Genomic DNA, 5671 nt, shown 5'->3' with positions numbered 1-5671 from the left:
ATGAGCCACAAGTCAAACCCTCATGGTGGAACCAAAAACATTTTTGTGCCTATCATCAAAATTGAGGACATCTCACCCATAACTATTTTGCTCTTAAGGGAGTTATGAAAAAATTGATTGATGATGAGACCATCAAAGTCCATAGTCTTTGTACAATTGAAGACCATGTTACATTCAAAAATCCCTTCATGATTCATGAAAAGGGAGAGTCTTCCAAGAATAACCAGACCAAACATTCCAATGAAAAGTTCAATTGCACCCATAATTATGATAACACAATCAACATGCTATTTAGATTCGATGATGTTGTCAATTTTAGAATTATTAAAGATAAACACAAATAATAACCTTTGAATGCCATCACCTAAGGTCAAGCCTCTAAAGTGGTCTTTTCGGGGGAAACTACTAATTGAAATCAAGCCATTACAAGCTCTACCATGTCCAAGTATAGTTTGGTCAATGAGCTACTAAAAATCCTTGCTCATATCTCCATTTTTGAGTTGTTATAGATATCTCTGGAACACAAGGAGATCCTAACTAAGGCCCTAGTGTCCAATGATCTAAATGTCAATAGATACCAAAACATGGTGAGAAACCTCATTGCACCCCACCATGCATCCTTCTTTGAACAAGATGACATGTCCTTCATCCATCATCAAAAATTCCTTTTACATATTGAGGTATTTGTGCATAGGAACAAAGTAAAGATAACATTGGTTGATGGAAGGGTTGGTTTAAACATTTGCACCTTAAACTTGGTAAGAGAATTGGGATACACGAAAGACATTGTTGACCCTAAGAAAAAAATCACAATCAAGGCTTACGATGATGAGGAAAGATCCTCTAAAGGGATGGTCATCTTGCTAGTAAGGGTTGACTCAATTGTGAAGGAAATTGTCTATCAAGTTATAGACTTTAAGTTAACCTAGAACTTCCTATTAGGAAGACCATTGATACATGACATGCAAGATATTGCTTCTACTTACCATCAATGTTTGAAGTTTTTGTATTTGGGTCAAGAGGTAACCATACCTATGGAATAGAATTAAACAAAATATTGCAAGTCCCTTGTTCTTATAATAGGGAATAAATCCCCATCACTATAAGCAGCATTGACCAGTCCGATGGGAAACAAAACTGCCTTCCCAATTGGAATGTCATTTCAAAATTTTGAGTCATTTTGAGCCCGTTAAAGCACATTTTAATGCATGTTTACCTAGCTACCCTTTTGAGGCCCAAGAGGTGTTTAATTTTTCTAACACCTTGCATTCAACATATCCATGCATCCCATGATGATAATTTGTCATTTCAAGTCATTCTGTGAAATCTCATTTTGAGAAATGTTCGAATCTACATTTTTGCCTTAGTGTCAAATAATGACATGAAGCCTAGTTTGCATTTGAATATCTTACACTCACTTATGTTTCATGACTCACCACTTTGGGAGTGTTTAGTACGTATATTAGAGAGCCTATGTTTTAGATTTTGAGTCATTTTGACATGTCTTGAATCCCTCAAATTTGGTTGTTTATTGTTGTCATGCTAATGTAAATTGTTCATAATTCTAGGAGGCCCTATTTGACCAGTTATAACTTTGACCTAGTTGACCAAAATGAGAAAATTCCTTTTGCATTTCATTTTAGAGGCCAGAGAGTTATTATTTTTCAGATTTGAGCTTATGACAAATCCATTTGATCAATTTTCAAATGCGATTCTATTAAGATAATGGGTGTTGCACACATTTTTTTTTTTTAAAAGGGGCAAACGCTTTGACCTAGAGCTATGAACCAATGAGGCCACAAACAGGGGACCTCATCCCCATGAAATTTGAACCTTGATGGCGAGGATAACAATGCAACAACTTAACCATCACAACATGCCACTATTGGCCGGGTGTTGCACACATTGCATGATATTGTTATATTGTATTATTTTATTTTATTATGTAATGTTGCACCTAGATGGATGTGCAACATGTAAAGATTTCCATGGGATATACTTGATGATTTGTATTGTAACATTATGATAATATTTCATATAATTATTTAATATTGGGGAAAATAATAAAATAATAATATTTAAAGTGGGGTCAATGGGTTAGGTAGCACATGGTTTTAGCAATGGTTTATGTAATACCACTTGGTGGTTTGGTGGGACTTGCTACTATATAAGTAACCACAAGAGTAGTTGTTGTATGAGAAAGCCAAAAGGAAAAAAGGAAAGAGTCAAGTGGGACAAGGTTTGCCAGGTTAGCCAAGGGAACATTTTGTGAAGGTTGTGATTCATGCTTATTAACATGGATTGCTTGGCTGTGGCTATGGCTTTGAAGGCTTCCATGATTGTATTGCAATGATATTTTTTCTGAATATTACATGATGATGGATGCTTTTGGAGGCTGAATTTTTTTCCGTCAATGAGGGTTTCTTAGGGTATATCTTGTGTCACATTTTTGTGGGTATGTTGTCCATTCTCTTGCATTTGAATTTTAATTACATATTTATTTTAGATCTGTTATGGGTTATATAGAAACAATTTTATTCTTTATAGCAAGCTTCCTTGCAAGTGGTATCAGAGCTATGGTTTTATTATTGTAACCTTAGATTGAATCCATGGGAATGCATGAGAGGATAAAAGAAAGGGCAAGATATATGAGTTGTTTATTGCAGATCTAAGGCTTTTGGATTTGCTATTATGATGGGATGTTGGTAGATTTTGGGTATGTGAAATTGTTGGACAAACAAGATTTTTTAGATGTTTTATTTGAATGAGGGTTTTATGGGGAGCTTGCAAAAATAACCTTCTAGGTACAAAAATACATCACCATTAGTTCCGGGTCGATGTCTCCATAAATTTTGATATATAATATGCCCAAGTTTGGCCATGTGCAGAGAAAATGAAAGAGTTCTTTAGTTTTAGCCCATGATGGCCATCAAACTTAATCCTGCCAGAATTTTTGTCACAAAAAATAAATCATAGTGAAAATGGTAAAAAGACCATCTTAGTAAAATGACCATAACTTTCTCTCAAGATATCAAATTTTAGACTTCTTATAGGAATTGGAAAGCTAATTCAAAGCACTACAACTTGGTGTAGGTTTGGCTTTTTTATTTTGATATTTTTTATGTTTTAATAGCCCAAAATTTAAACGTTATTTATTTTGAACACAAATTAGGGCATAACTTGGGCATGCAGAATCAAATTTTGGACTTCGAGTAGTCAACAAAAAGATCTTGGAGAGATCTACACATTGGTTCAAATTTTGTGTAAGTTTGGCATGGTTTATTTGGTGACACATTGATCTAAGCACTTTATGATATATATTGTTTTATGGTAGCATTGTGAGTTTATAACATTGTATGTTTGGAGATTTAAGATTTGATGTCACTGTATACTCAGTTCATATTCAAATTGGTCTCATGATGATATGGATAACCAATTACATTTATGACTTGGTTATGGGTTGTCTTTACCCATTGATCTTTCATTATTGATGCATATTTAGATTGGTGGCTTGGATTTGGATTGCATATGCTCTAAGTCACATGATTTTTTGATTTTTTTTCTTTATGTAGAAGGGATGAGATGTTATTACCAAGTATAGTCATGGTGGAGTATTGTGGTTGACTATTTTATGCTAACAAGTTGGACATATTGAGAGTCAGATGCTCAGTTAATCAATGTGATCATAGTGCCATAGATTTTGGCATGACATGATTGGATATACAGGTACATCCTTGATGTTCATTGGTTTTGATTCCTGATTTGGTTATGGTGATATATCTTCTTGGATGAGGATCATGGTTATTTCATTTTCTTTGAGGAGCTCATTATGTGCACTTTGAGTTCTTTGATGGTTTGATTCCTTGGTTGATTCTCATAGTTAGATGATATTTTTTTTTATCATGATGTCATGGATAGCTTGGATACACAGTTTAGTGGGAGCTTGTGATAGTGATGAGGTGACAGTGTAGGATTAGTTCTTGATTTGGTTTGTGTCTTCTTAGGTTTGGAGATCTTGGTTTCACTTGGTACTAACACTTTGATTGTGTGAGTGTATACCTAGAGGATCTTCATGTAGGAGATGAATTTTATGATGCAATGGGTGATTTAGTACTACATTGAGTGGGAGTTGTTGGCATTGATATATTTATTAAGTGTTTATATATATTGGAGGTTTGTCTTAGATCCTATTTCTGTAGAAGCATCTTTGACTTTTTCATGGTGCACTTGGTTATATTCATGGTATGTGAAGATGGTTAGATCTCAAGGACTCATGAGGTTATTTTTTATCTTCATGGTGTCTGGAGATGGTTCTTCATGGTATGTGGAGATGATTTTCTTCATGGTGTATGGATATGGTTGCATCTTGAGGACTCAAAGGGTTATTGGTAAAGGTGTGGTTTATGCTTTCATTTGAAATGTTATCCTTGGTGTCAAAATTTTATTTTTATGTCATGGTATACTCTTGATATGCATTTAGAGTTTTGACATGTTATAATATGTTCATATGGAGCATGTTCTCTTTTGTTGAGATGGTTAGATCATGTTGTCATATTTATGTTCTCGAGGCCATGGTTGGAACTTTGACATTATTCTTGGTATTGAGTACATTGATCATTAGATGGATATTTCATGATATTTCTATGTTGCATTTGGAGTTGGCATGGATTGATTGGTTACAGGTGCTTATGAATACTTAGAGATGGTGGTGATGCTGATTTCTCTTGGATTAGAGAAGTATTTTTTGGGATGGTTGATGGTTTCAGTAGGAAGTTTGAGGGGCATTCATCTGATATGGACTTGAGAGGAGACTATTCTTAGATGAGTCTTGGTTGGAGACTTAGATATCTTGATGAGCATTCTCATTCCCCACTCTTGGTCTACTCAGTAGTTTGCTACTTGAGATGTATAGCCCATTGTTTCTCTCAGGTGCATTATGTTTATGCTTATCTTTCATAGATATGGATCTTGAGCTATGGTACATGAGTTAGTTCTAGAGAGTTCATTTGAGAGATGGTTTAGCATTGGTTGTATCCATTTTCATATGTTGTTATGTTGGTTGAGTTTGGGAGATGGTTTTATATTGGGCATATTCCTTTGTTTAGGAATGGTTTTATGAGTTTGATCTTCTTGCGAGGCAGTTACATCCATGATTAGTTATATGGTATGGTTTGGGCATTGTTGTGGCTTCTTGTTGGGGTTTTATTGAGGAGATCATAATTGCATAGTTTACATCTAGAGGTGTGTGTAGAAGGACATGATATAGGTTATGATTTGCATGGTTTCTCCTTGGTCTTGGTTATCTTCTTGGATATTCAATTTTTCTTACTTTGAATTTGAGATTGGTTAGAGATATGATCACTGGTTTGTGCTCTTGTATGTCATGTGAGAGATGACGTGGTTGTTCCTTTATCTCTTTCCTGTGTTGGTTGTCAGGAACTTGGGAGACTGTTGGAGACTTGTTATGAGAGTTGTTCTTGTAGGTTATTAATTTATATATTATGGATTTCTTGAGGCTACATGGATTCACTTCTTTGAGATGTTGTGAGTGGATTGGTTATAGATTTGAAATTATCTTTTGCAGTGGGAGCTTCTTGGTATATATGTGGCAAGTATTACTCTTGAGGTTTGTGATTGTAGGTTACAAATTGGATATGTTGATGATGTGAGA

This window comes from Cupressus sempervirens, chromosome 3, assembly GCF_028749045.1.
Source record: "Cupressus sempervirens isolate cs-2001-9-10 chromosome 3, ASM2874904v1, whole genome shotgun sequence".
Classification (NCBI taxonomy): Eukaryota; Viridiplantae; Streptophyta; class Pinopsida; order Cupressales; family Cupressaceae; genus Cupressus; species Cupressus sempervirens.
Note: the sequence above shows the minus strand (reverse complement) of the source record.